This window comes from Dermacentor silvarum, chromosome 9 (assembly GCF_013339745.2).
Source record: "Dermacentor silvarum isolate Dsil-2018 chromosome 9, BIME_Dsil_1.4, whole genome shotgun sequence".
NCBI lineage: Eukaryota > Metazoa > Arthropoda > Arachnida > Ixodida > Ixodidae > Dermacentor > Dermacentor silvarum.
In genome coordinates, this window is record NC_051162.1 from 83,688,777 (window position 1) to 83,708,976 (window position 20,200).

Consider the following 20,200-nt stretch of genomic DNA (forward strand, 5'->3'; position numbering starts at 1 on the left):
CTCCGATTTTCATGATAACCTCTCTGAAATAAAAGTAAAATTTACAAAATCAAGTATTTGCCTACTTGGCGACTTCAATTATCCCGAAATTGATTGGCCTAGCTTAAGTTCACGAACGCGCGACGGCACTAATTTTATTCAATTAACTCTCGATTTATCATTGGTCCAAATAGTTCATCAGCCTACCCGAGGCAACAACACGCTCGACCTCAACCTCACGTCATTCCTTGACAGGTTCAGCGCTATTTATTGTTCTGAGGGATTTAGTGATCATATGCTGCTGAATTTCATGATTTCCATTTCTTCATGCAGACGTGCGCTAACACCTAAACGTATTTTTGATTATAACCGTGCTGACTACAATGCTATTAATCTCGGCTTGCAAAGGTTTTGTGACACATACCTTCCGACGTTTTTTCAGCGTTCTGTCAATGACAACTGGCTTTTGTTCAAACATAGTCTACTGGAATTAACCCACTCTCATATACCATTACGCTCCTTTCGCATGAACGCGTCTAAACCATGGTTTAATCGGGTGTTGCGTGCACTAAAAACAAGAAAAAGCGACTTTTCAAAGCAGCTAAGCGCCTGGGCACACCGGCTTCATGGCAGAAACATACAATCGCCGATAAAGAATATTGCTGTGCCATCCGTAAAGCCAAGTTTAAATATTATTCCCACGACCTTCAATCGCTTATGACGCACAACCCCCAAAAATTCTGGAAAACGATATCACCCGTTAACACTCCGGCTCTTATTTCCTTGTTAAATGACACTGGTGCTCCAATTAATCAAGAAGAATGTCCTACTGTATTCAACAACTATTTTGCTTCAGTGTTCACGCAGGAAGACCATTCCAATATTACACCATTAGCTGATGTAGACTGCCTATACATGAGCCCCATAGAAATTAGTGTCGCTGGCATTGATAAACAGTCTCAAGATACCAACTTCTGCCGGTGTTGATGAAATTATAATGAAGAGAATGACATCGTGGGCTGAGCGATCATCATCACGAGAAAAAGGCACGAGATCGGCGTTCGAACACCACCATCTTGTTCTCCCTGCGTGCTGTTCCGAGCTACCGCCTGTTTGTTGGACTCGCCCAATAAACCTCTTTACATTTGGTGGAGGTGCTGGGTACGCACATCGCCGGCGCCCTGGAACTCCGATCACGCACGTTGCACTCGACCATGCCAGCTGACGCTACCCAACCGCCGCCACCTCTCCCGGCCGCCGTTTGCCCCGGCCCGGTTCGCCAGCGAGACCCCCCGGTATTTTCGGGTACCGAAGACCAGGACGTCGAGGACTGGCTGTCGTCCTACGAAAAAGTTAGTGGACCCAACAAGTGGGATGACGCTGCTAAGTTGAGTACCGCGAACTTTTACCTGGCTGGCGTGGCGAAGCTGTGGTATACGAACCACGAATCTGAATTTGAGAACTGGTCCGCTTTCAGGGAGGCAATATCTGCCGTTTTCGGTCGCCCTGCCGTGCGGAAGTTACGCGCCGAACAACGGCTGCGCACACGGGCACAGGAACCCAATGAAACCTTTACCGCCTATATTGAGGACATAATCGATCTGTGCAGGCGCGTCGATGCCTCAATGAGCGAAAGTGCCAAAATACAGCACATTATGAAGGGCGTCGACGACGATGTCTTTCAAATGCTTCTTGCGAAGTCTCCTGGCACTGTGTCTGAAGTGGTAACCCTGTGCCAGAGCTATGACGAATTGAGAAGGCAGCGAGCTCTCACTCGACGTTCATCTCAGACGTACAACCAACCACTCGCTGCACTGGACGTCGTGCCTGACCAGTCATACCTTCTCGCACAAATGAAAGACTTTGTGCGTGAGGAAGTGGCCCGTCAGTTGTCTCTCCTGCCGTTTGCTCAGCGTCAGGAGCTCCCACAGCAGCAGCAACTGCAGCAACCAATCCCGTTGGCTCCCGTGCTTCGACACGTCATTCAGGAACAGATTTCCGAGGCCACGCCGGTGCCCATTCAGCAGCACCCTGTCGCCGCGCCTCTTAGTTACGCTGAGGTAGTAAAGCGGCAGCAGATACAACAGCGCTCGCCGTTCCATGGTGTGTCGTATGCTGCAGCCCCGACTCAGCCGTCCATGACATGGGCTGCTCCCATCACTGCAAATCCCTGGCGAACGCACGACAACCGGCCGATCTGTTTTGCATGCGGCGGCCCTGGTCATATCGCCCGACACTGCCGTCGTCGCGCCCCAGGTTACTCAGACGCCCGCTCACCGAACTACATGGATCGTCCCCGCTCTCGTTATGAAAGTCCGGATCCCCAAACAAGCATGTCTTCACGTGACTATCCGCAACCCACGTCTCGTCGCTCACCTTCACCCCGTCGCCGCTCCTTGTCGCCCATGCGTCGTCGACCAGGCCCTGAAAATGAGGGAAACTAGCCTCCGCAGTTCAAGAGGCAAGAACTGCGCTGTCGAAATGCTCAAGTCCTCGAACTTTGCCGTCGAATATTGTCGAAGTTTTTGTTGAAGGCACCCATGCGTATGCTCTTGTCGATACCGGTGCTGCCGTTTCTGTTATAGATGCCAAACTTTGCCGCAAGCTTCGAAAAGTGACTACACCTCTTGAGATGATGCCCTTACGTACAGCGAATGGAGACCCTGTTCGCCCTATAGCCGCCTGCACTGCTCGACTTATCATCGCTAAAGAACTCTATATTGTTGAGTTTATCGTCCTTTCATCCTGCTCGCACGACATCATACTTGGCTGGGACTTTCTATCGTGTAATCACGCCGTTATTGATTGTGCCAGATCTGAACTTGAGCTCTTCCCGTTGTGTGACCCGCCCTACAACCACACTTAAGCCGCCCACAAGCTCGTCATAACAGAGGACACAGAAATTCCGCCGACATCAACTGTTTTGCTCCCCGTGTTCTGCAACAGCATATGTGACGAAGCTGCATTCTTTGAACCATCACGCCTCTTTCTAAGTCGGAAGCCACTTCTTCTGCCTTATTCGACCCTGTCTATTTCGAACGGAACAAGCGCTCTCTGCCTCACAAATCCTCTTCCGTATCCCATCCAACTGCTTAAAAGTGAATCCCTTGGATGCGTGCAACCCATTGATATCGGCCAAATTTTTCCCGTGCAGCAAGATTCCGCTCGACGCGACCTCGCCGCCGTCAGTGCTCTTAACCCTTCTGATGTACCAGCTGCCGACCTATTCAATTCGTCGATCGCAGACGGACTGTCGCCATTTGAACGCTCTGCCCTTCTCCAGCTGCTCTACCAGTTCCGCGAGTCTTTCGATGTTGCCCAACGTGCCCTTGGCCGAACTTCTACCATTGTTCACTACATCGACACCGGCTCCAACTCGCCAGTGCGACAACGTCCGTACCGTGTCTCCACCGCGGAACGTCAAGTTATTACCGCCCAGGTTGACGATATGCTTAAACGCGAAGTTATTCGCCCTTCACAAAGTCCGTGGGCATCCCCTGTGGTTCTCGTTAAAAAAAAGATGGCTCGATTCGCTTCTGCGTGGATTACCGGCGCCTAAACAAGGTCACTCGGAAAGACGTGTACCCTTTACCCAGAATTGACGATGCCCTTGATTGCTTACAAGGTGCCGAGTTTTTTTCATCGTTAGATTTGCGTTCCGGGTATTGGCAGGTACCTTTAGCAGAGGCCGACCGTTCAAAGACAGCCTTCGTCACGCCTGACGGTCTATATGAATTTAATGTCATGCCCTTCGGCCTTTGCAATGCGCCTGCCACCTTCGAGCGCATGATGGACTCGGTTCTGCGGGGTTTGAAGTGGCACATATGTCTCTGCTACCTCGACGACATTGTTGTCTTTGCGCCAGATTTCGCAACCCATCTCGAACGCCTCAACCATGTCCTGACTTGTCTGAAGAACGCTCAGCTCCAACTCAATCTCAAGAAGTGCCGTTTTGCCGCGCGAAAACTTACAATTCTCGGTCACGTCGTATCAAAGGACGGTGTACTTCCAGACCCGGCTAAACTACGTGCCGTCACCGACTTTCCCAAACCGACGACTCTAAAGCAGTTAAGAAGCTTCGTAGGGTTGTGCTCCTACTTTCGCCGGTTTGTGCGCAACTTCGCCTCTATAATTGCGCCTTTGACCCAACTGTTAGGCAGCGCCACCAGTCTCTCGTCGTGGTCTTCTGAGTGTGACCAAGCCTTCTCCACCCTCCGCCGTCTCCTGACGTCACCACCTATACTGCGCCACTACGATCCTAAGGCCGCAACTGAGGTTCACACAGACGCCAGCGGTGTCGGCCTGGGTGCTGTTCTCGCACAACGAAAGCCTGGGTTCCCAGAGTATGTCGTCGCATACGCCAGCAGAACGCTCACCAAGGCTGAGTCAAACTATAGCGTCACCGAGAAAGAATGCTTGGCAATAGTTTGGGCGCTTGTCAAGTTCCGCCCATACTTATATGGCCGCACGTTTGATGTAGTTACGGATCATCATGCATTATGTTGGTTGTCTTCGCTGAAGGATCCGTCAGGTCGCCTTGCCCGCTGGGCTCTTCGACTTCAAGAGTTTGATATCCGCGTTATATATCGTTCCGGACGCAAGCATGCCGATGCTGATGCACTGTCGCGGTCACCACTATCCACCGAAACTGCGACCATATCCACTATAGACCACCCACTGTCAGCTCTTGACGTCGCCACCGTGTCCTCTGCACAGCGCCGCGATCCATGTATCGCTTCACTTCTTGACGTTTTATCCGAGGCACGCACCCTTTCGTCCACTCGAACACTGCGACGCCAAGCTTCGCACTTCAGCATTCGTGATGGCCTCTTGTACCGGCGGAACTACTCGCCAGATGGTAGGAAGTGGCTCCTAGTGATCCCCCGAACGCTGCGCTCTACAATCTGCGCGTCCTTTCACTCCGACCCTCAGTGTGCTCACGGCGGTGTCTTCAAGACCTATGAACGCTTACGCACAAGGTACTACTGGCGCGGAATGTTTCGCTTTGTCCGCAAGTTCATTCGCGGCTGCCACGAGTGTCAGCGACGAAAAAAACCACCGCATCCTGCCGCAGGCTCATTACAGCCTCTTCCGTGCCCAGACGGCCCATTCGACCGCGTTGGAATTGACCTCTATGGACCTTTACCTTTGACCACAGCGGGAAACCGATGGGCTATCGTTGCTGTCGACCACCTTACACGATACGCGGAAACCGCTGCTCTTCCCACGGCGACAGCACAGGACGTCGCCTCTTTCATCCTCAATCGTTTTGTGCTGCGACACGGTCCTCCTCGTGAACTCCTCAGTGACCGTGGCCGCGTATTTCTTTCCGATGTAATTCAAGCACTTCTCCACCAGTGCAATATTGTACATCGGACGTGTACTGCCTACCACCCTCAGACGAACGGTCTGACTGAGCGGTTTAATCGGACACTGGGCGACATGCTTGCGACACATGTTGCATCTGATCAAACAAACTGGACCTGGTTCTTCCATTTGCGACATACGCCTATAACACCGCTACGCAAGTCACAACCGGGTTTTCCCCCTTCTTCCTTCTGTACGGTCGCCAGCCGTCGCACACTATCGACACGTTGCTGCCATACGCACCAGATGCCTCAGAGTGCACGCCCGTGTCGGAAGCCGCCCGTTGCGCTGAAGATTGCCGCCAACTGGCCAAGCGCTTTACTACGGCTGACCAACAACGCCAGAAAAACGCCCGCGATGACGACCACCCTCCTGTCGCAACATTCGCTCCTGGAGCACTTGTCTGGCTTCATGTACCGCCCTGCGCTCCTGGCTTGTCATCCAAACTGCTCTCCAATTATCATGGTCCCTACCGCGTCGTCGAGCGTAGCTCCCCCGTAAACTACGTCATCGAACCTCTTACGCCGCCCGGCGACCGTCGTCGACGTGGACGTGATGTTGTTCACGTAGACCGCCTCAAGCCGTACTTCGACCCTCTTGTCCCCACCTGTTAGATCGCCAGGATGGCTCCACCTTTCTCGACGGGGGCAATTATAATGAAGAGAATGACATCGTGGGCTGAGCGATCATCATCACGAGAAAAAGGCACGAGATCGGCGTTCGAACACCACCATCTTGTTCTCCCTGCGTGCTGTTCCGAGCTACCGCCTGTTTGTTGGACTCGCCCAATAAACCTCTTTACAACATTAATACAAAATACTCAAAAACACTGTCATACATTCAAGCAATATTCTCTTTTACATCTTTCGTCAGTCCCTAACAACTGGAGAAATTCCAAATGACTGGAAAATTGGCAAGATTATCCCCATTTTCAAATCAGGTGATAACACAAACACGCGTAATTATCGCTCCATTTCATTGACATCAGTTTCATGCAAGACCCTCGAACACATAATCGTATCAGGCGTTGCGCAGCATCTCGACAGTAATAATTTCTCTTTTACTAACCAGCATGGGTTCAGGAAAGGCTTCTCGTGTGACACTCAACTGCTAGAATTTACTAACACACTGCTACACAATATGGATGAGAACTTTCAAACAGACTGCATTTTTTAGACTTCTCAAAAGCATTTGACCGTGTCGCGCATTCACGCTTAATAGCTAAAATCAGTTCCCTTAGCCTAGACTCATCAACAACCTCATGGATAAGGAACTTCCTGTCATCTCCCAAACAATTCACAGTTGTTAACGATCACTCATCTCAATTTAGCGAGGTACTATCTGGTGTACCTCAAGGTAGCGTCCTGGGCCCGTTGCTGTTCCTCATTTACATTAATGACTTGCCCTCTAACATTACATCAACCATTCGTTTGTTCGCAGATGACTGCATTATTTATCGCAAAATTCGTTCATCTTCGGATCACCTAGCACTTCAAAGTGACCTCGATCGCATAAACGCTTGGTGCACATTATGACAAATGTCACTTAACACCGAAAAATGCAAGCTCATGACATTCAGCTGGAAAAAATCTATCTCTTCTTCCAATTACTTACTGAATAATACCTTAGTGTCCCGTACGCTTTCATATAAATACCTAGGCGTTCATTTCACGAGTAACCTCTGCTGGTCCACCCACATACAGAAAGTAACACCGAAAGCATCGCGCACATTAGGACATCTAAAACATAATCTCCATGGAACTCCTGCTACTACGCGTAAGCTCGCCTATCAAACATTTGTTCGTCCGCCACTCGAGTACGCATCACCCATTTGGTCACCTCATCAGGCTTATTTAATGAATTCCCTCGAATTGGTTCAAAATCGTGCCGCACGTTTCATTTCCAGGAACTACAACCGTCACTCAAGCATAACAACCATTAAATAATCGCTCTCACTTTCTACATTGCAATCAAGGAGAATAATCGCCCTACTCTGTCTATTCCACAAGATAGTCCATAGTGTCAATCATTCAACGCTGCCTCTTGCACAACCTTACCGCACTTCACGTCGTTTAAACAACCCTCTAAGCTTCCGACGCATTTCTGGTAGAACCGTTGCATTTAATTCATCGGTTTGCCACAGGCTATCATTCACTGGAATGGTCTTCCTGAGCACATCGTGGAGATCCGTGATCCAACTAGTTTTAGGGCCGAATGAACGGCCATTTTTTCCAAATTCTAACAAATTATTATGTATTGTATAATGTTGTGTTTACTTTTCAGTGATGGGTACTAACAGTCAATAAGCATTGTTTTTGCATAGTCATATTACTCATACTCCTGACATTACCCCTATCTATGTAATCCCCCCCCCCCCCTCACACAATGCTCCGATGCTGGAGCCTGTGAGGCAACGTTAATAAATAAATAAATAAATAAATAAATAAATAAATAAATAAATAAATAAATAAACTACTGGCATAAGTGTCAGGATAAAGCTTGTGGAATAAAGCCGGGCTGGGATACGAGCCTGTTTGGGATAATGTGAGGGTTAATGGCGGCGTTTTATTTACCTTCTTGTGAGGAAGGGGAAAGTGTGTCAAATCGAGATAAAAGTGCTGTTTAATTTCATTGTATGTTGTCGGTTTATCTCTGTTCTCCACCACTGTGGGCCCGCGGGAGAGTTCTCCATAGTCGCGGAAAGCGAGACCTCGTGCCTTGGAGTGGGCCAGCTCGTTGAGGTTTGTGGGGCCTCCCATGATGGATTCCATGTGAGCGGGGAACCACGTGAGAGTGTTGGTGCCGATGCTTCTGCCATCGAGGATGCGACAGCCTTCCTTACACACGGCGCCAATGCTGAAGGCGCGGATGGCTGCCCTGGAGTCGCTGATGATATTGGCATGTTTGTCGTCCAGGAGACCCAAGGCAATGGCCACTTGCTCGGCCGCACGCGACGAGATGCTTCGTACCGAAGCGGCGTTAACGTTCAAACCTCTGTGGTAATTGAAACTACTGTGTAATTGTTGCTGTTGCCATACTGGGCCGCGTCATCGAAGCAGCTGCCACCAGCGAGTTCTGTCGCCCGTCGTAGGAGCGCCATCGCCCTGGCCTTTCCACGTTGCACTGGGGATGTATATTGCTCGTGGCGGGAGATAGGATGATGTATTTCTGCTCTTTCGGAAGGCTCTGGTAGGCGTCTTCGACTGTGGCCGGGGGGACGCCCAAAGCTGTTAGGAGTCGTCCGCCCACCCTGGAACCGGAGAGTCTGAGAATATGTGCCCTTTCTTGTCTTTTCTATCGTTTAATTTCTTTCTGCTATAAAGTATGCTAGTGGCGGTTTTTTTATGTAAAAGGGCACAAGAATACAAGCTGGGAATGTTAGTGTTTGTGTCCGTAATTTATCAGCGAGAAATCTTATAGGCATTTCTAGAAGTTCGTCGATGTGTCGTCTTCAGAGCTAACGACTGCGCCTGGTGGCACCCGATTGCTGTGTCTTAAGCATTGCCAGATTTTAGCTTATATGGAAATTCTTCCATTTATAGAGTGTCGTCAAACAGCCTGTATTTGTTGTGCTGTCTGTCGAGTGTGTTTTCCTGTATATGTAAAGCTTTCTGATTTTGCACAGCTGCCGAGATTTCATCAGCTATGTTTCTTTTTAATTGAAATGTCTTTCTTTATCTCTCCTGAAAAAGATGGATTCTGTTCTTTTCCAGTGCATCGTCCTTTGGGACAGTGCTTTGTTGCGTCGCATAAAAAATTTTGATTTTGGAATGCGTTTCATGTAATAAAACATTTTCTTCATAGTACAATTCACATTTCCCTTATTAGAGATGTGTTTTCGTGCGAAGATTTTGATTGAAGCGCCTCTGATGTAACAATCAGTTAGGTGTACAACCAGATGTAGCCTAATGCAGCTGGTTGTGCGAGACTTCTCTCAATGTAACATGATCTTGTTAAATCAAAAGTTTGGAGTTTCAACAGGGATTGCAGTAAACTGAACATTTCTTATTGTTTAGAGACGTCATGATTTTGTGAGCGAGGTACATCTCTATACCTCACACCAACCTGTGCCACTCCTGCAACCTGACAGCACGGCAAAGCATCTGATCTCCATGATGCGACAAGGTGTGTACGAACGGGTCACTGCCTGCTACTCCCAACGAGGTTAAGAAATTCTTCATGTCTAGAAGGGTCTTTCCAACCCCTCACCCAAAAGTGAATAGGGCGCAAGCGGTTTTTCTTTGACTTTTACAGACCGGCAGATATCCGTGTCTGGCTGTTCTACACGAAGTCTACCTTGACGTCCTGTGGGCAGAGCTCCACTCTAGCATACATGCTCTGGGAGTGCGGGTCAAGATACCCCAAATTCAGCAAGGAGTTGTGGAATTCGCTTCTGCGTAGCCCCACTCTAGACAAGCAAATCCTGGCTTTCCGGCGTGCCCACGACCGAGCCGGTGGGCTAGACCTGCCGGTCACGACGTGGGACTAGCCGGGTACGCGACGAGTTCGCGTCCTCCCCGGACCTACAACAAAGTTATTTCGCTCACTCACTCACTCACTCACTCACTCACTCACTCACTCACTCACTCACTCACTCACTCACTCACTCACTCACTCACTCAGGGGCAGCTGCCACTTACACGAGCTCTAGGTTTTGCTCTTATAATTTATACCTGGCAGTTCTCCTGAATTGTCGTGAAGTTTACAAGTTTGGGCACATTCTATAATTTTATGAATGGCGCATTAGGTTTTAAATGGATGAAGTTCTGTTTGTTAGGGTGTTTTAAAGCTATTGAGAGATGGGTGCAAAAGTATTTCTAAAATGCATGTAAAAATTTATTGTGGCGGTACTTGCGAGGCTTTCTTGTTACAAGGCAAAATATCTAACCTGTGTATCAGAGGGCGCCCTTGCTTTTGGAAGTTTGTTCAGATAAATCCCTGAAGGAGGCTAAATCGGCAGCAGCAAAAGGACTGAATAAGCTATCTGTGATCTAAAAACAATGTTGTCCTTTTGTACTGTTTTAAAGTTCACGGTTGCTTTGTGTACGGCTTCTCAAGTAGAGCAACTGTTAAAAATGTGTGTATATATCAAACAGTGTGGGTGCTGAGATGAAGCTTTATAAATGTGTGATATTTCCCCCAAAAAGAATTTTATGTCTGCAGAATTTTTACAAAGTATGAAATACACAGGCTGGAAGGTATGACATAACTGCTGTCGATGCCATATTCATAATTTTTAGTCTCGGTCTACTTGAATCGTATATAAAGTCTCGCGCCCTACCTTCAGGTTAATCGGTTTACGTAATTAGCCTCGTCTGAGTTAAATATCATTAGAGCTAGAGTACAGATGCATGATAAGCTCCATACTTACTGTATTGTGAGAGATATTTTTAGGGAACTTGTTCTGAGGCTTGCATATCCTTTTATGTTGGTATGAGTTGCCCGAGATAAACAGCTGGGCTTTGGTTACCTTTATGGTTACGATTTCTTGTAGACTTCTCTTCTAACATCCGCGCTTGCACAGATTCTGTGTTCTTAATCATATTTCTCTGAGTAATTAAAATTGTGCATTACATTTTGTTTTTTTTGTTGGGGGGAGGGTTGTGATTGATTTCCATAATACTCCCAATAAAAAGCCACAAAAGGTGGCTTAAAAATTTATGAAGAACGGAATTCAACATTGCGTCTCCTAAACCACTGCCAACATTTCTATTAGCATTGTTTTTATAAGCTAGCCACCGAATACGTAGTCGCATTTTCATAAACGCAGTTTTTTTCTTTTGTTTGATTTCTTTCGCTGAATGCTGTGTCCTTTCTAGTTCAGAATTCTTTTCCTACCCCATCACGCAATACTCCTACTGGAGCCTATGGTTTATGTGTATAAATAAATAAGTAAAAACTGAAGCATGCAGGAAATCATGAAGCGTACCATTTGAATGTGGCCAGTTAATAGCGCTTCCTGAGTGCATCACGCTCAGGAAGCGCTATCTCCTTAGACGTAGCAGAAATTGCAGGATGTGATAATGTCGTCCCACAAACTGCTGGTTAGGCATGTCAGTCAACTTGTTGCAATTGTTGCAAGTGAGAGTGTAACCAAAAATCTCGGCATGCTAGGCTCGTCCGCATAAGACAGAAAAAAGCTTCAAATCTGACATTGCTTCTCTTATAACAGGAGCATTCCTCTCAACTTCTCCTGCGTATTATTCTGTCAACTTGCTAATATGGACTACTTCTGTAGACATATTTGTGGTGTCCACAGCTGAACTTGGCTGATGTGTGCCGGAATGGATGGCGGTACCCATAATGCCACGATGTACTTTGCGAGCATTTAATATGATCAATATAAAATATGCAGTTTGTAACATTCTCAGGGAAACAAGGCAGCTCCCCTAAAGGGGAGCAGAAACATATCTAGTCTAACAAATGGGGTTTAGGCTTAATACGTGCTCTTTTAAATACATATTATAGAGTGGTATGTCAACAAAACTATACACTGCTAAAAGTGGGAAATAAAGGTCATAAAGCACTTTAATTTGACAGTTAAATTTTGCGCGACCACCTAACTTCTAGCCTTATTCTATTTTGGCATAGGCACCTTTGTGGTGCAAAGGGACCTACCTCCTTAGCAAGCTTCGGGGATAGGTACAGATGGAATAGGCACTTGTTATTATTTTAAGATATTGTCAAAATGATCCCATAAAAGTCTTCCTTTCTTTTTCAATTTAGGCCATGAAGCACTTTTCTATTAAAAGGACAGACAACGATTCAGAACATAAATCGAGATACCCTCATTGATGGAAAGATTGCGTCTCGTATTGACTGAAACGAACCATGTGCCAATTTACCCTCGCATCAAGTTTGTATCACCACGCAGCCAGTCTTTATACACTGGCGCGTTGCCGATGTAGCGTCTACTGCACGATAGTGGTATGTGATGGACGCTGCACTTGTGTACTCTACATGCTTCTTTTGTTTTTTTTTTTTCAGAGGTAGTGATGCTTGCCTTTTTATTATTTGAGTGCTTACACAACAAACCAAGCTTGTTCCATGCCGAGTAAGGGCCCATTCACACTTGCGAGTCGCAGAGGTCGTGCGATCGTCAGTCGCGTGCGACTAGGCAGCGGTTTGACAACGCGGATGTTCACACTTGCAAGTGTTGCGGGTAGGAGATTATTCCGCCGCTGCTGCCAGTTTGTTGAGACTCGGGTAGCGTTTAGGCCGGTGATACTTCAGCCAAAGGGATGAGTACGTGCGGGAATAAGAGCGAGAAAAAAGAGGGTTTATTCTACATATTTACAGTGGCTCCAAATATGGAAGCCCACTCCATGGGAGAGCACTTTGAAAGTCTCAGCTCACTACATGTCTGAGTTCATATCAGAACACGTCAGGACACACCACTGTACGCAAGGTGTCTCCTTATAAAACATCGGTCTTCCCTAGTTGACCTGACTAGGGAATCAGATGACCTTGATGCGGCCAATCAGGGGCCGTCTTGTTCGCTGAACTCCGCCTCTACTGTTGCACCTGCGAAGCAAGGACGGGGCAATCTGGAAACAGGAGGTTGACACTCCTTCCACGAAAGTCGGTGACCTGTTTCTTGCCCTCCGAAGGTCATCTTGCCAGGGTCGGGAGAATGGCCTTTGTACTAATCCCCGCGTCTAACGAAGGGTGGCGGTTGTGGTCGGTCGCTTCTTTGTCCGAACGTCACTGCCACTGTCGCGCCGCGTCGCCAAGTAGGCGGCCGCTTATGAAGGGGGTGGAATCGGGGGAAGCACTCAAAGAATGCGCACTGCCGAGTTGGAGCGCTTGTTTGCCTGTCTCGTCGGTGTCTGGCACTGTCGCCGACTGAGCGACGCTCATGAAAGGGCCTGCCTCGATGGGAAACAATGAAAGAATGCGCCCGGCCGATTCGGGACGCAACACAAAGGCCACCTCAGCAACCTGCGGGTCGCGTTCTCGTTCGAAACGAGAACTCTCGGGAAGGACACCGCTCGCGCGCTTGAGGGCGTTTCGTCTGCTGTGAGCGCGCCTCCCGCATTCTTGCTCGTGCGGTAGTCAGTCGCTGTACGCAATGTACTACGACGAACTAAGCGAAGAGCAGGATGTCGTGGCGGCTTTGATGTGCGCCGCGGCCGTACAGGCACATCAAGCGCGTACGCAGAGAAGGCGGCGGCGGTGGTTGGTCCGGCCGTGCCTCCGTTCGCGGGAAGTGGCCGGGCATGCGAGCCGTCTACTTCCGCAGCTACGAGCGCACGACAAGGAATATTACAGAGAGTAAGCTTTCATTTCGAGTGTGTCTCGTGCCGGTTTCGGGTCATGTAGTAACATGTGCTTGTTTTCTTTTGTTTGCCTACACCTGTAGCTTCCTGCGAATGCCGCCGCGCACTTTAGACATACTGTTGGGACTTGTGCGGGAATCCATAACCGTGCAGGACAGCAGGTTTCGAAGCGCGATATCGGCAGCCGAACGATTGGCCATGACTGTCAGGTAAGACGTTTTTACAGGGGAAGTAGTTTAATAACATCAATTATAAAAGCCATTTAGCGTTGACCTGCTGTAATGTAAGTATGGCGAAATAGATAAGTATCATGATTGCACACAGTTCCCTGCAGGCCTTCCATTGGGTGCACTCAATATTCTTGCAATGTCGTTCACCTTTTCATTTTACTTCTTTTGTAGGTTCCTGGCCACTGGTCAAACGCTTCGGGACGTTTCATTCAATTTCCTAGTGGGCCGTTCAACAGCCTACTGTGTGGTTTCAACTGTGTACCAAGCACCTTAGAACGTTCTAAGGCCACTGTACGTCACTCACCCACGCGCAGCACATGATTGGCTGAAGGTTGGTTATTCTTCATTCGCAACGCATGTCCGCGCTGCTATTTTGTGCTAGTGAAGTCCTCTTTACGTGCACAATTCTTTTATGCGTCACAATAAACACGAATTAGTGACAAAAAACAGAATACTTCAACCCAAACTGCAGCGCGTAAAGCAATTACAATTTGTTGTGCAGGCTGCGGCCGAATTTGAAGAAGTTTGGAACATGCCACATTGCGTCGGGGCCATCGACGGGAAGCATGTCAATATAGAGTGCCTTCCTAATTCGGGCAGCAGTGACCGCAACTACAAGGGCACATTCAGCAAGTGTCTGTTTGCTGTGTGTGACGCCCATTACCGGCGAGAGTGGATATTGTGTGACAATTTCGGCAAGCTGTTATTGCACAGTTTTGAAAATGTAAAGGAGAATCATAGGTTTACATGTTTTCAGGCTACGAAAGTGCGCCAAAGAAAACTGAACAATGTTTCGCACCGTGCAGAGGGCAAAAGTGCATGCGAATAGTTTGAGTTGCACTGTACACTGACGGTTACTGTGCAAAGCACACTGTTGGACCCGTCCGTGGCTTGAGTCATGTTTAGATTGAAGAAGTTAGCGAGTTTAATGGAAATAAAAGCACAGTTACTATGAGTCCATTCTTGAATGTCCTTTATTTATTCTCCATACAGGTTCCTGCACATTGAGATGGGGAATCGCGGCAGTGAGAGTGATGGGGGCATTTTTTCCCGCTCGAAGCTGAAAAGCAACATCCTGGCCGGCCACTTGCATTTGCCACCTGTGAGGCCCGTTGGCAGCAAGGGGCCTTTGCCATATTATTTCGTTGGCGACGAGGTGTTCCCGTTGACGGAGTACATGATGAGACCCTATCCCAGACAAGGTATGCGTTCATACACAAAGTTTTTTCTAAGCTTTCATTTTCGAAATCATTAATCTCTTTGAAGTTTCCGTACTAGTTGTCGTGATCCCAATGAACTGGCTTAGGTGTATAAAATGTCGATGCTTGCATGCATCACGGTTTATCCTATGGCACTACTGCACGAAGAAAGAGCATGGGTCCCCGTGTAGTATTTAGAGATTTGTGTACCATTCCAGAAATTCATGCGGCCCTTTTTTGTAGGAACAATTTCTAAAACACATAAGCAGTGTTCAATCAATGTCGAACAACTATGTATGCATGATTGTTGTAGTTATTTGTAAGCAATGTAATTACACGTGTGCAGTGACTGCACCAGAGGTAATGCATACATAAGGAGTTATTTCTGGGAAGACGAATACCTGACACAAATAACGATCTTGCTAAGTTGTCAAACGTTCAACGTTTGTCAAGACACTAAGGTCATAATGTGTATGCTCAAGAAAGCACTGCTGCAACCTTCTGCGAGACACTACTGGTGAGAAGGTGATGTGTGCGACCAGCGTGTCCTTAAATAAGCAGCACATGCATTGGCCAGCATCAGGCTTATACGAGAGGTGTATTTCAACTAGTGTTCATGTTTTCTTGAAGGAGACACAAAAGCCCTGCGCTAAGCCAGGCAAGCATTACAGCATGATGCAGGACCGGTCACTGTGGCACATTAAGAGCGTCATACAGCAAGTGACAGTCATGGAGTACCAAAAAAAGGCAGTAAGTAATTTCATAAGATATGCATCTCAGTTTTATTGCAATCGGTGAATAACAGCCGGTGATGCAAACAAAATGTATGCAAACAGCTCTTTGTAGTGTTCTGAAACGTCTGCATTGAGCGGCTGTCTCATAGAGATACCGCGCATGTATTTGTATTTATATGTGGTGTTGTGGTTCATGTTAAGGTAATAGAGATTACGTGATGTTTTTTTGTAAAACTTAGTCCCCATATTGTATTGTGCACACCTGAATGAAACTGGGACCCACTCTGCAGAGGCATATGAGCGGCGAGTCTTCAATTATCGCTTGAGCCGCGCTCGCCGCATCATTGAAAATGCCTTTGGCATCTTGGTGCAACGGTGGAGGATCCTGCGCCGACCCTTTAAGGCGAAAGAAGCCAATATTAACAGATATGTTGGTGCATGTATAGCGCTTCACAACTTTCTCCTTAAAGAGTCCACCGTATCCTCTGCCATGTACTGGCCAGCTGGCTCGATCCACTGACAGCGAAGATTGGGAAGGGCGGCTATCTCTCGGCAGCTGGAGGAACGATGATCCCACAGGCTCTGTGTTAACAGTGCAAAGGCATACAGGATGCAACGCCACACGGTGAGAGGTTTGTTGTACAACTAAACAATTTGTGGTTATCGTGAAATTCCTATCTCAGCCACAGACATGGCTCTTGAAATAACTAGCTATTTTTATTTGCCACACTGGGCGTTGAACACTGGCAATGACTTTTTTCAATTTACTGATGCGTCAAGCAATTTGTTTTCTCTTTCGCCGTTGCCGAAATGTTAATGCATTACACGTCCCCAGCGAACGAGGCCAAAATGCGAGTAAACCACTGGGGTACTTAATTCGGGTAGTACATTTTTTTTGCACCATGTGAAACGTCAAGTCATTCATGTTATGTGTGGACAATGACATGAAACTACTTCTAAGACACCAAAGGGGCGACAAGGACACCAAATCTGGAATTGCAATTATTTTACAGGTATGCCAAGCTAGTTCGCGAAAAGCTGGCGCACCACTTTGTCATGGCAGGTGCAGTCCCTTGGCAACACGCTGTGGTCACCGGCATTAATAACTGACACGAGAAGGTATGGTGAACAATGTCGACATTTATTGCATGGAAACTTTGTAGTACACATGTTTTTTCTGCCATGGTGAACAAACATCATGCATGACTAGCAAAAACTTGCTTCTTTTGCAAGATAAACGCAATGAAGCGTTAGAAATACTACATATACAAGTGCAGTGGTGGCATCTGTATGCAGGCAATGTATTTTGCAGTGGTTATTGGTGAACAAATGTGACATCCTTCATCGGTAAATAATTTCCAAAGTTGGTGTTTCTGGGCTAGGTGTGCGCCGCAAATACCACCAATGCGTATTATTGGATTGTAAAGTCGTCTCAACGCTAACAAAAAGGTTCCACTGTCTACGCGTACCGCATTTTTTTATTCACTGGTTCTGTGCATTTCTTCACTTTGTTCATTCCGCTACGGCATTGTACCTCTGTTGACAACCACTAATTAACAAAATGCTCGAACCACATTATACCCCGAGATGCTGACAGACACTAAGTGAAATATGAGCTGGTGGCACGCAATGTTATCTCTGAGCAATGCACAACGCTGACCGCAAATGCATCTACATTACCCTTGGTTTAAGACTTAAGCTTCGTACACCATAACTTCAAAATTATGCATTAAGTCGCGTGCAGTATGGACAGGCAATTCTCGCAAGCGAGCATCTAGGCGCATGCAAAACAAGGCAATGTTGTCTTTCTGGTGTGTTTCTCGTTGGTGTCTAATTTGCTTGAGGTGGTCGATGCACGCTTCAAACATGTGTTCGTGGTTTCTGGCCTGTCCTGCATTTCTGCAGACGACAAACGTTGAATGGTGCACATAACGTAGAGGAGGTGGTAAAGCAATACTCTGGCACAAATGGCATAGAACAGACAGGGCGACAACCGCTGAAGAGACCAAGGTCGAACATACACCGCGTCTTATAGGGAATGGCTCCACAAGAGAAAAGGAAAATGTATGCATGGCCAGAGACGTCATTGCACGTGGTCTGACATGGTTCCGATTGGTGTGCTTGTTGATTGTCCTTGCAGTGAATGTATTTTTTTTTCATTTTAATAGTAAAGTCTGCTTTTTACCAATGCTGGCTCCCTCGTCCTGCTTGTTCGGCACAAATGTACTGTAATCATGCACCTATGCAGCGTAGTAGTGATAGCAGGTCATTTGCATCTGCATGTCCTACAATGTGTAACTCACAGTACTCACCAGACAATGCAAATACTCACCGACTGTTTTCGCCTGCTTTCTTCTTGTGCATCGTCTTCGCCCTATAATGAAGAACACACTTTGAAGCATTAAAATAATTTTTTGCACATTTTAACTACGTTATCTGCAATGCCGGACGCATACCGTTTTGCAGGTGGTGTTGCAGACAGGTCTGCTTCTATCACGTCTGGAGTAATTCTGCATTCCAAAAGCATAACAGCAGTTTTACTACAGGTAGAACACAGACAACGCTTGAGGTGTGCGGGGTTCCGGGGAGAGCGTAGACCCAGCCGCCAGTATTTGCAAGGGTTCTGAGACTACCCCCCCCCCCCCCCCGCAACGCTGAATTTTTCCTAAATTTTTCTTAGCCATCCACAAACTATACGGCTGAGCAACCTGATGTGGCTGTGCAAGAAAAACTACCTCTGTTCTGTGTATGAACAGTACTATAACGCAGTGGTCGTGTGAATAAGACGTATCTCGTTGCAGGCACCGTCGTTTTTGTTTACGGTGGTCTATTCTATGCTTATGAGATATAACTTTACAGAATAATAAAATTGGGTTGGAGTGCATAGAGCAAGCATTGCCAAATCCTTACTGGGAGCTCACCAATGTCGTTGAAAAGAAAAGTGTACATTCATTGCATTCCACTAGTACTAACATACGGAGCAGGAAATTGGAGGTTGGCAAAGAAGCTCGAGCACAAGTTAAGGACCGCACACAGAGCGATGGAACGAAAAATGGAAGGCCTACCTTTAAGAGACAGGAAGAGAACAGTGTGGATCAGAAAACAAACGAGCATAGCCGATATTCTAGTTGATATTAAGCGGACAAAACGGGGCTGGGCAGGCCATGTAATGTGTAGGATGGATAACTGGTGGACCATTAGAGTTACAGAATGGATACCAAGAGAACGGAAGTACAGTCGTGGACGGCAGAAAACTAGGTGGGGTGATTAAGTTACGAAATTTGCAGGCGCAAGTTGGAATCAGACAACGCAAGACAGGGCAATTGGAGATCACACGGAGAGGCCTTCGTCCTCCAATGGGCATAACTATAGGCTGATGATGATTTTACGGCATATCTCATTGAAAACATTGTGATAGAGTTGGTATCACTTGTTTCAGGTTAGTGCCATGAACTGTGAAAAGAATAAGAACACTTGCGAAATGGTTTCTCCTCTTTGTGGAATGCAATGTGTACAACTGCCTTCCATCGTACGCCACTCTGTGAATGTGCCAGAATAACTACAAACCCTTCATAAATTACGTCAGACTTTAGGCGCTGTGTACAGCGAAGAACAATCTAGCTCCGCATTAGGTATTGAAGTAAAACGTTCATGAAATGACCTCTGTCACAATATTCACATTGTTTCTTACTCTTGCCTGCAGGCGCTTCCCCCGGCATCGCTGTCATTCGCGAGACACGAGTACACTTCATGGAGCTCCTGCTGCGTTTCCATACAACTGCAATGCAAAAGATGACACCACTGTATTAACCATGCATTTTAATGTCTTAACAAATGCAGTGTTCATAAAAAACAAACAGCGGTGACAATAGTTATGTTCACAGAACAAATTTGTGACAAAATGTGGTCTTGTCAAACTGATTACAGCTACTACTACATTTAACTGTAGCTCAGTGAGGCCATTACATTCCATCACAAAACGAACGTCAAACTATACTGTCACTACAATGTTTTAAACAGTTACATGGTTGTCGAAATGTAGCGGGCCTACTCAATCAGTCGTTACTCACTTGCAGGTCTGCACCAGACAGAGCAACTTCCCAATAGGAGGAAGTGGGGTAGGGGTGGAGTGTTTTGTGCGCCGATTGGGCAACACATTTCCATAAAGCGTGGGAGAGGGTGGGTCTTCTACTGATAAGAGGTGCTTTTGCCATGGCGTCCGCTCTGTTGGCTAATCTGCGGTAATGGTAGTGTTGCTCTGTGAGGTCTGTAGTCATGAAGCGTGAGCATGTATGTAAGATGCGTGCGTAGGTGTGAGAGAAAAAGCTATGTGAGAAACCAAGGAGCCGTGTCTAGTGCTCAGGATCGCAACAAGACTTTTTTTTTGCAGTTTTCGTGGTAAGCTCATAAAT

General features: G+C 47.1%; 1 long non-coding RNA gene across 1 annotated transcript; it reads right to left on the reverse strand.

Moving 5' to 3' along the window:
• Window positions 1-16,294: 16,294 nt before the first annotated feature.
• On the reverse strand, window positions 16,295-18,344 carry LOC125939949 (uncharacterized). The gene is made up of 3 exons (XR_007463190.1): window positions 18,245-18,344; window positions 18,121-18,162; window positions 16,295-16,370 (listed from the first exon to the last, which is right to left on the reverse strand). It is a non-coding gene; the product is annotated as an uncharacterized LOC125939949 (long non-coding RNA).
• Window positions 18,345-20,200: the final 1,856 nt, after the last annotated feature.